Raw genomic sequence first — 16273 nt, forward strand, 5'->3', positions numbered from 1 at the left:
TCTTTCTTTCTTTCTTTCTTTCTTTCTTTCTCTTTCTCTCTTTCTTTCTTTCTTTCTCTTTCTTTCTTTCTTTCTTTCTTTTCTTTCTTTTCTTTCTTTCTTTCTTTCTTTTCTTTCTTTTCTTTCTTTCTTTCTTTCTTTCTTTCTTTCTTTCTTTCTCTTTCTTTCTTTCTTTCTTTCTTTCTTTCTTTCTTTTTCTTTCTTTCTTTCTTTCTTTCTTTCTTTCTTTCTTTCTTTCTTTCTTTCTTTCTCTTTCTTTCTTTCTTTCTCTTTCTTTCTTTCTCTTTCTTTCTTTCTTTCTTTCTTTCTTTCTTTCTTTCTTTCTTTCTTTCTCTTTCTTTCTTTCTTTCTTTCTTTCTCTTTCTTTCTTTCTTTCTTTCTTTCTTTCTTTCTTTCTTTCTTTCTTTCTTTCTTTCTTTCTTTCTTTCTTTCTTTCTTTCTCATCTTTCTCTTTCCTTCTCTCTTTTTATTGCTCTTTCCCTTTGTCTTTTTCTCTCTTTTTTTTTTTTTTTTTTCCTTGGGTAGGGGTTGTTTGGATTTGAATTTTGGTTTTGGTTTTGTTTTATAGGGATTAATGACTCAGACTTCTTTCTAACTTGCATAACATTTTGTTTTATGGATTAAAACCAGCATGCCATTGGCTGGCACAGTCCCAGTGCTTATATAAAAGGGATCAAGGAACTAGTTTTTCCTGAATATAAGAGAAGCATCAATGTCAAAAAATCCCTGCTTTCTTTTCCTGACTGTTCTCCAGATGACTTTGCAATACTGAATTATTTACATCTTGACAAAGGCTGTGATATAATTCCAGAAGTTTTACAAGAGGATCTCTCCAAAATTTTCCACCTCAGTCAACAAGACATATGATATTCCCTGAGCATAACAGCTTTACTGCCAAAAAATAAAATATGTTTCTGCTTACTGCCAACCCACCTGACTTTACCTAAGAAAATTCCTTGCCAAATCCATCAGCCTTTCCACCCTCAACCCCAAATCCATTCATTCTTGCTCAATTTAATATCCATTCTCTTACCTACCAATTCATGAAACATCATTTGATAGACCTAAAATACACTGAAGTGGTATGACTTGGGAGTGGGGCAGGGGGCATTAGTTATATGAATGCTGATCTTCTCATTTGAAGTATGCACTATAAATTCAGAGAATAAGACCTCATTTGGTCTGAATGAATTTCTCCTGACTGCCAGTAATTTGTGCAGAAGAAATTCATGGGTGTACAAGTGCCAATGCATTGGAAGTGGGAAAGATCCCCCACAGAATGCAGGGAAACACAAGCAGCAGCTCCCAAAAAGCCACATTGAATAATTGCATCTATGAAATTCAAAGACCAGGTCTCCTCTAAAAGCTCACCCTGAAACTTTCAAACTAAAAAATCACATTTATGCTTGTCTGGTACATTCTAAGAACCAAGGCAGCTTTGTTTTGATTATTAGTGAAGACAAAGTAAAGAATAACTTTTTCACTACAGATTTGTGCCATATTCTAAGATTAAAACTGGGACAAATTCAGACAGGCAGGAGAAATTCAAAACCCCCTTTACTTTTATTTTCATGTCTTTTTAGTTTAAAATCATGGGAATACTCAGAAGACTGATACTACTGCGTAGGAAGCGAGAGCATCTAAACATGAATGGTGGGAAAATAAACTTAAGAGAATAGGATGCTAGTACAGCCAGCTACTGTTATTTAAAAACCTGGTTACAGAATCAACTTGATTACTTAGTCTGTCTTGTAACCTTACCTCCAAACTGTAGGGAAGGAAATGCTGTGTGCTAGGAGGGCAGGGAGAGAGCAAAATGACAACACAACCGAAAAAAAAAAAAAAAAAACCAAAAAAAAACCCCAAAAAAACCCCTAAAACCACAAAAAAACCCTAAAAACCCAAAAAAATCTGAAGGACAAAAGGAACTCAAAATATGTAGAAAAGAGGGAGGATTTTATAAGGGGCAAACTTAGATCCATCCCACCCCACCTACACTTAAGCACATAGTTAAGTAATCTTGTTAAAGTAGCAAGCTCTCCTTACAGCCAACCAAAGATGGTAGATACCTTCAAAGCAGGCAATGTAATTGAAGCACACGTGATGCTGTGAACCCCAACCCCAAAGAAAGTCACCTCTCTTCAGAAACTGCACCTAGAAATTCAGGGCACCTGCTCTGCCCAAAGAGGGCAGCATTAATTTCTCACAAGTAACTCCTTGAGGTTGGATGGTTCCTCCTGTTCTAAGAGTTTGACAAGAAACAAAGATATCAAAACAAATAAATCAGAGATTTTATTTCAGGAACTTTGAAAACAGTTAGAATTTATTAGTGACTCCAAATCATAGCTCTCCACTTGGCTAGCATGCAAAAAGCATAACAGTTTAAAATTTACCCCTAGTGGAGTGATGCTATTTGCCCTATCTTCAGGCCATTGAAGCAATTGTTAGAGGGCTTTATCAAATTCAGGCATAATTTTGTTTCTAGAAGGTAACATTGAAGTTCAATTACTGATGATACTAATTTGTCAGAGAGAATGTTTTATATCATCTTTCAACTATAGTAATCCAGACAGACAGGTACAAAGATTATGAGTTGAAATTTATCTGGATGTATATGCACATTCCTTGTCCATACACATTTGGCATGACTCATTATTCATAATGCTCCTACATACTATACAGGTGATTATAAATTCATTTTCCTTTCATGTCCTCTGTGGATGTGAACACTTTGACTGATCTTCTCAACAGTACATTTATCTCTTTCTCAGAGTAATGACAGATGAAATGACCTATTCTAACAATATGATTATTACATTTTTGCCAGAATTCATTTTTACTGCTTTTTAAAGCTCCCCTGGTATCATGTGTTTTCCTCATTTTTTAGTGTTCCAGTATTTCATTTCCTGCATAAAATACCTATAAGTGGATTAGAATGCAAACATTAAAGATACAGTATATACGGCATTTCAGATGATGAAATATTAGCAAAAACAGGACCGATGCTCCTAGGTGCATTTTTACACTTTGTAATGATATTTTTTCTGAACAAAACACTTATGGAAGTCCTTGAGAAATTTTGGTGGTTGGAAAAAGCTGCACTTTTCATGAGACATTTTTAATTAAGTCTGAGGGAAAATAATACACAAACAGATCATTTTTCAAGAAAGGTGATTTTCATCTGTCCTCGACATACATTTTGTTGTAACCCAGAAACTACCATAATGAATCTTTGATCCCATCTTCCAGTGTTGATTAAGATCAAGTATGAGTCGTTAAGATACTCACATTTTGAAACTATATCTTAAGTATGGAATAGTCTGTCATTAATGTAGAGGAATACTATATAATTAATAATTTATAATATAATAATATAATATATTATATATATATATATATATATAATATATATATATAATATAATATAATAATTTATAATCTACATTACATTGGACAAATAATCAAAGGAGAATTGAAACTATATCTTAAGTATGGAATAGTCTGTCATTAATGTAGAGGAATACTATATAATTAATAATTTATAATTAATCTACATTACATTGGACAAATAATCAAAGGAGAATTGTTTTTAAAATACATGACAAAATAACATATAATATGTAAGCTCGTCCAAATCTATTTAAAAACTCTTGTTGTGCATGTCTACATACTTTTGTCTATACAATTTGCAATCTATTTTCAAGGCAATATAATTCATTTTATTAAGTTTGAAGAGACACAATATGATCTTAAAGGCTATACTTTACAATATATTTCTGATCTGAAAAACATGTCAAGTTTTATTCAAGTTAAAAGTCATGCCCCATAGAGCCAGGAAAGAGCAACATGAAAAATGATCTCTTGTACATGTTTACTATGGTTGTGTATAATTTTTTCTCCAATACAGACTCTGCTATGTGCAATGCTCATTAAATGAGTATCCAGTACTTCCTTTTTTGGAAGTTGCTTAATATAGGGACTTATATTTATTGCATATTTTCATACCTAATTTGGAGGCACAATTAGTCTTTCCTAGCAGGATTTTAGAGGGATTATCTGTACAACACAATGTTTGAAAAGATTGGCACCTTTTCCTTTGCATCTACTCGATGAGGTTAGATTTCAGTAAAGATCTATCTTGACAAAAGAAACATATTGAAGTAAAAACACTTCTTCCAGCACTGGGTAACAACTCAAGGTACCTAGCACCTAATTTTTCAAAATAATTTAGCCTTTACAAATGTGTTCAATGCTTCTTTGTCTGAACAAAGTATTACTGAAATCACAGACCAGATTATGCACATGTATTTTAGATTATTAGGCCAGTTTTCTGGGAGATATCAGCTAGCAGGAGTCCAAAAACTGCCACTGCATATATGCAAACTAGAATTTTTGCCATTTGGTCAAACCTGGATGAAATTTTACAAAGGTAGCAAAATATTCTTCAGCACAGACACTTCTCTACCTACCGCAATGTTTATAGGATCAGCATATTTATGATCCTAGCCTGTTTTTTTTTTTTAATTAAATGTACTGAACTGATATAAATTCAGTCAATCTGAATAAATTACTAGTCTGCAATATTTCAGATTGCTCAGTCAACAACTGACATTTGGCTCTGAAAGTCACCTTCAGTCAATCCTGCTAGTAACTTTCTATTTTTCTAAGGTAATTCTACACTAACACAAGAATAGTAACACTATTTAGAAGCAAACTAGATTTGCCCACCTCATTCCCACTCATCTCCTTGTCTGTTTTTCCAAAGTGAAACTGCCTGTTTTGTGTTCTCAGAGTATTTGCTGATTCAGTTGTTTCTGTAGGGTAGAGCACAATAACTCTCTTTAAATTATATAATATTTCCTTACTTGTTACAGTCACTGTGGCTGGCATCCATACCTTTGAACACCAAATTGTAGAGGAATCTCTCTGCAGGAATTAATTATTATTTAAGCAGACTGGGTCAAGGGGAAAAAAAATAAATCAAAAAGTGATATCAAAAGCATTGATACTCTGAAATTTTATTAAATGCTGCAATGAACATGCAGCAGATCAGCTTCTGCAGAGCCATATAAGTTACTTATTTATGGATCTTCATTTCCAAATAAAATTAGGAATATGAAAATAAATCTAAACACATAAATGCATTGCTTCTAATCTCTATAAACTGAAGTGAGAAACTACAATTTTTTCCCCAAAACTATTCAGGATCAACTCCTAATTTCTGGAACTTCTTAATCTATTCAAGCATAATTAAAATAACAGCTAGAAGTCAGGACATACACTTGCATAATGAGTGAAATGAAGCAATAAAACTATTTGATGGGGAGCTTTTTGTAGGTAGTGGCTGCATGTAGTGACAGACTGCTTTGAGAAATATCTTTATGTTGCCTTTTCAAGGAACACATCTTTCTGGAAGAATACTATAAAAGAAATACATAAAATAAATCACAAAATGGCTGGGTTGGAAGGGACCTTGATGATCATCTAGCTCTAGCTCTCCTCCACATAGGCAGATACACCTTATATTAGACCAGGTTCTCAGAGTTTCATTGAAGCTGACCTTAAACATTTCTGGTATTGCTGAGTCCACAACTTCTCTGGGCAAGCTGTTCCAGCCTGTGTCTCACCACCCCCACAGTTCAAGAATTTGTTCCTAATATGTTATTCAAACCTACTCTCTTCCAGTTTGAAACCCTTCCCATTTGCCATCTCACTAGACTGTCTTGTAAAAAATCCTTCTGTCTTTCTTATAGGCTGTCTTCAGGTACCAGAAGGTTGCAATTAGGTTACTCCAGTGCCTTCTCTTTTCCAGGATGAGCAGACTCAAATCTCTCGGCCTTTCCTTATACCAGAGAGGTTTCATCCCTCTAATCATCTTAGTGACACTGCTCTGGACTCACTCCAACAGCTCAACATCCATTCTGTGCTGAGGATCCAAGAGCTGGATGAAGCACTGCAGGTGGGGTCTCATGAGAGGGAAGCAGAGGGCCAGAATCACTTTTCCTGACCTGCTGTTTTTGCTGCCTGTGGATGCAGCCCAGGATACAGTTGGATTTCTGAACTGCAAGCTCACATTGCCAGCTCATGCCCAGCCTCTCAGCCTCCAGCATCCCTAAGCCCTTCTCGATCTGCTCTTGATCTGTTCATCCCCCTGCTCAATGATATCAATATCATTGATATTTGGGATTGACTCAGCCCAGGAGCAGCACCTTGGACTTGGTATTGTTACAACTCACCAATTCCCACGGGCCCACCTCTCAAGATTTTTGAGGTGCCTCTAGATGGCATTCTGTCCTTCAGATGTGGCAACCACACCACTCATCTTGGTATTATCTGCAAATGTACTAAGGATGTACTTAAACCATCTATTCAATTAATTAAGCTATTAAATAACAGTGTTACCAAAGCAGACCCCTGAAGGACACCAGTTGTCACTGATGTCCATCAGGACTCTGAACTGTTGACTACCATCCTCTAGACACAACCATCCAACCACTTTCTTATCCAACCAGTCCACTCATCAAATCCATTCCTCTGCAATTTAGAGAAAGATGTTGTGGGAGACCAGTGTACATACACCTGTTCCTGGTAAATTGTATTCTTCTGCGGTGAACAAAGGAAATGCATGTGGGTTATGAGTTAAGTAGTTTGAGGACCAAATTATCCACCAACAAATAGAAATGTAACTCTGTGAGATTAAATGCAGACTCATATTGGTCACACTGAACTAAAACTCACTTTAAAACAGCAAAGCCAAGAAAACATTTGTGATTTGTTGAAACTAATTAGTTATCAACATGCAGCATAGTCAACAACATGAAAAAATCCGTGCTCAAAATCTACAGGTGTAGTAATGTGAGAAAGATTAAACTACTTCTAGTGAAGTTCTACCTAGGGATACAGCTAAGTAGGGGAAACAAGTAACAGGTTAAGATGCTGATTCCTCCTGTTTACTTAAGCTTTCAAATCACCAGTGCCGCAGTAGCCTTCAATCCAATGAGAAACTGAACACAAAAATCCCTATTTCTATTATTTTAGCAATGGTAGGTAACCAAACTTTAATGGATTTAGCTAATTCCATCTAGTCAGACAACTCACACAAGAAAACATCAAGGGCCTACACAGAGCCAATAACGCCCTGTATAGATTAGAAATACTTTTGACTTAGTTCTGCATAGCTCCTTCACTGGCACGTTATTTCATTTGACATCTCAGAACTACCACATCAATTTCACTTCACTCAAGTATTGCATTCATACAGAGGCAAACATGTGTCACCTTCCCATGATGTCTCATGGCAAACTGCACACACTTCAAACAATGTATATCAACAAATAGATGGCTTCGTTTCACAGTGTACATTACAGAAAAAATCTTCACTGACAGCCTATTTGTCAGTGCATCGGATGCAGCACAGTAACACCAGACCATCTGGAGATTCCAGTGAAAAAAACACTTAGGGTGAAATTCCTCCTTCATCTACTGCTCACTGAAAGGAGACAGAATAATGGGTCTTCTCTGCAGTTTGTCATAACGTCAGAAACCAGGAATTGACTGTGATGCTTTTATTTGTATTGGTTTGAAAAAAGATTGAATACGCTGTAGCAGTAAAAGCAGAGGCTCAAAATTAGATTGAATCATGACAAAACACTGCTAAGATTTACTCCTCCATTCTCACAAGGGGAGGAAACTGTATTGCATATACATGCATTTTCAGTCTTCAAATGTCTCAGTACAAAACCCAGCACACTACTCAGATTCAAACAGCAGTTCTCACCACATTTCTTCATGAAACAATGCACACTACTGAATTATTTTGACTCATTTGCACCTAAGGATTCACTGTCACTAATGATTCAAGAGCTTCCAATGCTTTAAAGGGAAAACTGATTAACATATTTTGTTGGTGTAACTGTCAGGTGGAGTTTTAACAGCCATGTTGTCTTGAAGTGAAACATATTTTTTACAATTAGTATGGCTTCTCATATTTATGACTTTCCACCAGTCTTTTCAACAGACACAAAGAAAAAGAAAAGAATCTTCACAGCTTTTACCATGATTTCTACTTACTGTAAAATAACATTTAGTGCTACTTTTGGAGGAAAAGCTAATTGGATTATAGATTATACCAAAGTAAATACTGCAAATGAAATGCCAAAAAGAATGAAAAATATTCAGATATAGCTTGATTGCAGATAGAAATGTCCTCAGGAGTGAAAAATCTGCATTTTTCACATATTTGTGAAGTAATTAAACAACAATCCCTCAGTAGCCATGCTATAATTAGTTTAGTAACTAAACACTGATGCATTAATTTTTGCTCATGTTTGCTGTAACATACATTATAGTTGATAATGTGTAGCTGTGCTTTAGTCTGATTTGCTGCTGATTAACAGCAGAAGAAGCCAAACTTAGAGCTTTTCAAGAACAGATGGTGCTTCTATCCTCTCCTTACTGGTCAGAAATTCAGAGAAAATAAGGATGAAGACGGATGTAGAAGGAAAAGAGAAGCAACCAAAAGAGGAAAAAAAAGTTTGGCAGATCCCATAAGCAGCTATAGAAACAAATTATACCCATTTTCCACTGTGGGTGTACAAGTTTGAGGATTCACAGATGGCTTGGAATTCAGCTCCTCATCAGAGCTGAATGTGTTTCTAAGACAGTCTGAAAAGGGGGTACCGAGTGATTGCTGAATGTTATTTTTCCCACTTTTACTACTTTATAGTGTCCCTTCCTTACCTCCTTTTTCTCAAAATTAATGATCCATGCAGTAAGAATGGAAGTTTTTTAAGGTACCAGGATAAAATGGACACTGACTGTATTTGCCCAGAACAGAAAACTAAAAGTTGCTTTCACTGTGGGTTTCCTAAAGCCTAAGGGGACTTGAGGAGTTCTCATATCCTCCTACCTACTCCTTATAAATAAAACCATGACTCACTTTTAAAAATTTGGTATCAAGTGAGTCACTTTTTTTGCACGAGTAGATTGAGACACCTTAATTTGGTGGTCTCCATTTCTCTACCAAGAGGGCAGGAATGCTTCAACATTCTTGGAAATACAGCCAAATGTAAAGTAAGGCTCTCTGCTTCCATAGAGATAAAGAACCCCTTCTTAACTGTGCTGAATAAACATTCACTCAGTATTTAGGTGCTAGAGTAAGTAATTAGGTGCTAGAACACAGTGCCAAAAACAGATTTGCTGCTGTTGACAAGGTACTGTCCATATTTATTCCAAGCCACAAAAATGTCAGTTTGGATCCAGGAATTTTCATATATTGATTATATCTCTTTATTCAAAGTCCACCAGCTTCTCAGACATCTTTTATTGCTGATGATGCTCTGTTTGCCATCCAAGTTTACCAGGCTCTGTCTGCTAGGACTTGCACTAATCTCTTCTTTTAAATTTTAAAAAATCTAGTATCTCACCCTTCTAGCACGTGTTCCTATTGATTAGTGTTATGAAAGAAGTAGGAAACTTGTTTTGATCTCTGCCAGACTCAGCAATGGACCTCTCATGCAACTGCATGACTTACTGCATGATTTTCATTCTCTGTGGTGACCCTCTTGAAATTTCATCAATACAGCTCTGCTTGTCAAACTATCAGTGAAAAGAAACTGCAGCAGCCTTGCTGAGCCTCTGTTTTCTTCTGTCATGGAGTTCATGGGGGCTCTCAATAATGGGAAAACCAAAGGTCCACATGTGCCCTGCTTTACAATAGAAAAATCCAAGCAAGTCCTATCTGATGCGGGCATTTAGTCTTTCTGTAAATAAAGTAGCTTAACTCTGTTAGTCACCACAGAATAAAGGCAATTGCATTTAGACTTACTGTCTTTAGAAAACTGATAGGGATTTCATAACAAGAGGATGGCAAGAGTGCTATAAAGAATCTTTAAATATTTAAAATGCTTCCAAAGCTAAGATAGCTGCAAGGAAGATTTCTCTGTGTTCTGCTAAGCTACGTAGAACTCTCCTGGGGTACATACTAAAATACCTCCTGTTTTACAGGGCTGGTACAATCATGTTAGGGGTGTGTAAGTATTTTGATGTGCTAGACACTGGAGAAAGGACTAATATTTGAAATCTTAAAATTATCTCTAGGTTACATTACCAATAAATAAGTAGTGCCTAATAGTTTCATAAATAAACATCTAAACTAATGAAAAACATAAAATGGCGTGAAATGAAAGTCTAGAATGCAGAAATAGTAGACAGATTCTGTCTACATATGTTGGTGTTTCAATTACAGGGAAATGTTATTTCCACAAACCCTTACTTCACCAAAATCACTCTGGGCATGAAACAAGACAGGAACATTTATTCTCCTTTATTGTTCTTAATGAACTGCTGAAAAACAAATTTAGCAGAGGGGAGAGTTAAACTGAAGTTTTCATTTTCTGGAATGAAACTATTATGTTAACTGTTATTCCCTCCCTATATATGCTATCACATATTTCAAAACTCTTAATAATTTCATGCAACAATGAAGCAGTAATTTACCTACTGCTTCTCTCAGCAAAATGCTGTGAATCTTCATTCCCTTCCACTTCCAATACAGTCGAATAAATGCCATATTTCCAAACTGCTCTAGAGAACCGCAGGTTTTTTGAGATGCCAAAAGATTTTTGCCATTTGCTTGCATGATTTAAAGACAATCTTCTCCAAAAAAGGCTAAAGAAAATGCAGAACATAATTCTAAAATCTCTAAATATCAAAGTCTGCTTTCCACAATTCATTGCAAATACCTCTCTGCACTTATCAAACCTGTGAATACCAAGAAGGTAGAAAAACACCTCAGCCATAAATAATAGCAGTGAACATAAAATGCTCTACACAAAACATGGCCCATATCTTAAATAATAATTCAATAGTATTACCTAAAAGTTCTTTGAAAAATGAATTACCTTCCATCTCACAGTTGAAGATAACATCCTGTCATGTCTAATCACTGGGGAAAAAACCACAGATGCCACAGGCCAGTCCATGCTTAATTTTGCTTAACTCTATAATAAGAATGGTCAAGTATTAAACTTCTTTTACAAAAAAAAAATTCTGGTATTTCAAAAAAAAATCCTTGAACTTCATGAATCTTCAGAAAGGTTGAGAATGTTAATTAGTAGGCCAGGAGATAGCCTTTATCTTTTAATGCATTTACCGATATTTGGGGTTTTTTCTCCCAATCCTCTGAAATTACATCTCAAAAGACAGAATACATCTGTAGAGAAGCTGTTTAAAAACCCAAATGTTTGAAAATCCCCAGAAGATGCATGAAACAAAAGAGCCATAAAAGTAATGACTGAAGTTATTGCTGCTAGTGCTTCTTATTTGCTAACATTTATTGCAACACAAAATGCTAGAGCAGCAAACCACAATTTTCCTCTTCACACTAAAGATATTGTTACAACTAGAAAGACTGTGGGTGGGACTTATTTCAGGTTTAAACACCTACAAAAGATATCTGTAACAGTATGGAAGGTAACCTATTGCAGTTACTGAAACACAGCAAACAATTCAATACCTAATCATCATGTATCTTAAGGCAGGCTGAATTACTTGCTAGACTTCATTGACCTCCTGGGAAACTTAAACTCCTTACAGCCAGCCTGTTCTAGCACTGCACTTCACACTTGGTGTATTTGATTGAGAACCAAAACAAAAGAAATTGATATTAAACCACAATCAGTGCTAGAAATGTAACCATTATGGTCCATCCATCCATCCATCCATCCATCCATCCATCCATCCATCCATCCATCCATTATCTATCTATCTATCTATCTATCTATCTATCTATCTATCTATCTATCTAATCTATCTATCTATCTAATCTATCTATCCATCCATCCATCCATCCCATGGTTATGACTATGATTAGGCTCATGGAATGGAATGACTACTAAACCCTGTAATTATACAATAAATATCTCACAAAATACAAAGTAATTTAAAACATTGAACATTTATTAGAAATACAATAACAAATACTTTGATGCTTCATCTGACTTGGAAAAGGAAAATGCCACTCAAACTGAAAGATTAGATGCTCAGGAAATGCTTTTTACCCATCAGTAAAATTTTCCCTTTTACAGGACAATCTAGTAGCCTTGCAGACATCCAGCTGCTCAGAGTACATATCGTCATATTGAAATCTTTCCCCAATGACTACTCTCTGCATTCCATTCATCTTCATCAAATTCCTAGCAAGCCCTAGCAGCTCAGCAGGAGTCAAAGAGGAGATGTCAGGACAGCAGCTGGGCGCTCCCACACGGGCACGGCTGCTCATGACCTGCCGCCGCCAGGCCAAAAGGTCCCCAGCGGGCGTCGCGCGGCGCCTCCAACCAGAGCAAATTAATGCAACTGATGCAGGGAGGCAAGCACACTTCGTTGGAGGCTAAGCAAATGCACAAAAAGGAGCATCCCAGAATACTAAATCAGGGCAACTAGTGTGTGATGGCTTTTCAGTCAAGAATTTTTTCAAGCACAGATTTGGGGTCAGTTTTGATGGTATCTGGATGAGTAAGAAGATTCTCCTAAAAGCAGTACTTTTATTGGTGTAAATAATTAATAGGCAAAGTCAGTATAATGGTGAAATGCTCACCAGTATTAGGTAGGAGTTACCGAGTTACATCTTCACTACTCACCATTCAATTCTGTATTAATTCATAAATTGTGAGTTACAAAGGGTTATGATAAGTATACTTCGGCCAACAAAGAAAATTAACCTTAAGAAAAATACAATTTCTTTTAATACACAGACCAATGGGATGCTCAAGAAAGTTAACAATATTTTTATTATTTAGGGGTACACAAAAATCTTCCTTTTTAAAAAATAATTTAGATGTTCTAAAATGATAAAACTACAAGGGTAAATAAGTTTCTTTTCCTCCTTAACTCCTGCTTTCAGCTTCCAAAATACTTTTTCTAAAACCTTTAATCTCAATTCAGATGTGTCTTTTATATGGGCTGAAGAAAATTCCATTGACCACACCACATCTTGCCCAATGTAGAGCAGGTCTGTGAAGAAAATGTGTGTGGGGTAAATGTACTTTTACTTTAGGTTGGCTCTAAAGTTCATAGAAAAATTTCAGCTGCTCCCCAAACAATTTACATTCTCCTTTTTTTTTTTTTTTTAATGGGTTTTGGGTTTTGCAGGTACATATATTTCTTTTGCAAGGTTTTTTTTTTTTCCCCCAACTTCTGCAGGCTGTGAGGCTTGCTTTTTGTTGTGTTCCCTCCAACAATTTGGCTCCTTTCACTAAGGCCAAATATCAGAGACTAATTACATCTTGGAGTTTCATATTTCATTTTTCACTGATTGGAGAGAACTGTACATTTAGCTCAGACCAGCTGCCTAATTTTTTTAAAGATCTGAAACTAAATTAATCCGTGAGATGATCAATCCTTGGATATGCTGCTTTAAACTTCCCACAGCACCTACAGCCATGTCATTCTGTGTCCTGACTACTTTTCTCTGTAGTGCTGAGCCCACCCCTTATTTCACCATTCGGTATGCCAGGACTACATTTTGCCTGCATGCTTGTGGCACTCAGACAAGTTTCAAAAAGAAAGTGACTGGCTGAGCCTAGATCACACTGACAAGCTCTTACCAGTTTGACTTTGTCCCCTCTTTTTTAATATCTCCTTTAGGAGACAACTGTCATCTGCATATGCATAAATCCAAAGCTCAAGGGTTTTTTTTGTCTCTAACCTTCTTCAGCTAGAACTGGGGTACATCTATATGTGGCTGTGGCAGTATTCCAGTCTTTCAGCAAAACTGCTTGTGTGGTTCATGCTATTTAAGTCACCTGTACATTTTCAGGCTTGCTCAGCTGCACTGTCCTTTATAGTAGCTTCTTTTTATATGTTGCCTCAGGTTTCATGTTAGTAAATTTATTACCCTTTTACTTTCCTTTACACAATTTCAAAAGACATCATGACAAATTAAAGCATAAACATATTTCAAAGAATTATTCTCAGAAGAAAAAACAACAGCACAAACCACAGAACTGCATTTATATTAAAAACGCAGCAACAGGAAAATTAGCATAAGACATAACTTCTGAAGTGGAAATAAAGCAGAATAATGCACACTAATCAATGACACTAATGAGGCTGGCAAAATCCCAATTACACCATTTTATCTGTGGGTACAGTCTCTACTTATGACTTATAACATTGATCAGGTAGTAAAACAGATGTGTTTTGTTAATCTCTAAGAGTCATAGTCAGAATTATTCAGCTGAATCCTAGGAAGAAAAATTTGGCCAATACCATGACAACTATTATTTACTTCTATTGAGCCTTGCATTTAAAATTCTTACCAAAAAAGTATTACCATTGAACAATATTTTGCATAGGTGAGATGCACAACAATTGTTAGTAACATAATAATTATGGCTGAATTAGATATTTGAATATGATTATAGACTTTTCCTTTTATTTTTGACAATATGACCCAGAAGGCTTCACACATTATCAGGTCCTTATTGTGCCAGACAACAAAAGGGATGCAGTGAAGATAAACACTGAACATGACTGGACTTGACAGAAAAGCACCAAAAACCATAAATCTGCAAATCAAATATCATCAGAATTATCAGTGACAGTTCTAGAGACTGTAATACTGCGTTATATACCATGAATACATTAAACTTTAGTAAATTTAATAAACACTTAGAAGTGTACTGTCTTTCTGGGTTGTTTTATTTTTACTCTACTGGCCATTAATAATATAATAGATTCATAAATAAATAGATTAATAAATAATAGTGAAACTACTTTAAAAAAAAATTCTTTATGTTAAACAAAAAGGAAACATTTCCAGAATAAGTCTCTAAATCAGATTAGATTTTGAAAAGGCTTTTATAAATGTAATTTATTTGCCTAGGAACAATTAGCTTGGCAATCACATCTGGTTTTCTATCACACTGGTTAACATTAATATGAAAGGATCAAAAAGATCTTTGATTTTCAGAACCCTCCCAACAACATTTCAATTAAAAAGGTCAGTTCTATAGGCTACTGAAAAACAAGAAAGAAAGGAGAAGCAAAAGGAAAACTTCTGAAATATTTATCTCAACTTTATTTTGTAGTAGCAACCACACTATATTTAACTTACTGCTGGGCTGACTGAAACAAAACCAAAATAAATTCCTTAATTTCACACAGTGAAAGATAACTTTACAAATTGTCTCAAGTATTTTGATACCTATTAAAATTTTACATGACGTGATTTTGGCCAAGGGTCAATTAACTTAGCATGACAAATGAGGCTATTTCACTGTAAAGAAACCATTTTCATAGACTTCTCTGGGACAAAAAACTCAGTTTGCAAATTTTTTGAGGGTAAATCATGAGACCATTATTACTCATTTTGGTCCTCTAAGCTCTCTCAATTGCCATCTTAGGCTAGGAAGTCATTAGTTTGCTTTAATTTGTCAGAGCAGCAAATCTTCCTTAAAATGATATGATGCATTTTTGGAATCAAATGAAAACAGAGAAGACAAAGTGTGAATTTAAAATCCAGAAGCTGCATGAATTGATAGATGGTAACACCTGATTCTCAGAGATGATATCCTCAGCTCTTTCACTGGCAGCAGCCTACATGCTAAGTTGAATGAAATAACCTAGGGACATAATTCAGTGGGGGACCTGAAATTATTAAATTACTGGTTGTATTTGATGATCTTTTCCAACTTTAATGATTCTTTGATTTTATGAACTGGCTGAAGAACTATTAACAGAAAGGAGAAGACAGTATCAGGCTACCAAAGGCAGCATAATAAACCTTCAGTGCAAATTCTACCCTCTTTGATGTTCAGATTCCCCTAAGTACCAAAGATGCTTATTAATATTTGAAATCAATGACCTGTTGATGACTGAAATACTCTAGAAATTGAGCAAGTTGGAGAAGTTTCTGCCACACCAATTTATTGGAAGCTGAAGTGAAGGAAGGCTGAATTCAACTCCGGGAGTCATCTTCATCTGCTTCAGGATCGAGAAAAATGACAGCACAGCACATAACTTTGCTGCATCCATAAAGTGGTTTTCTCTCTGCAAAAGCCACAATGCTTTCTAGCTTTTAAATTAGCTCATTATGAGTATGATGGTTCAAATGACATCACAACTTGGGAGTAAAAAGCATGAAACATCATACGAGTTAGTTCAAGTTGTAGAGCAAGCAAGAGGAGGTATCTGAGGCACAATTTATGTGCTTTGCCTCTAAAGGTACTGCCTCAGTTCTGCTAACACCAGCATTTCAGCAGCTTTCCATCTC

At 35.7% G+C, this 16273-nt stretch overlaps 1 protein-coding gene across 1 annotated transcript in view; it reads right to left on the reverse strand.

The window, feature by feature from the left end:
- The window catches only part of NALF1 (NALCN channel auxiliary factor 1), a 433072-nt gene that overhangs the window by 286697 nt on the left and 130102 nt on the right, over positions 1-16273 (reverse strand). The window lies entirely within an intron of this gene.

This window comes from Zonotrichia albicollis, chromosome 2, assembly GCF_047830755.1.
Source record: "Zonotrichia albicollis isolate bZonAlb1 chromosome 2, bZonAlb1.hap1, whole genome shotgun sequence".
Lineage (NCBI taxonomy): Eukaryota > Metazoa > Chordata > Aves > Passeriformes > Passerellidae > Zonotrichia > Zonotrichia albicollis.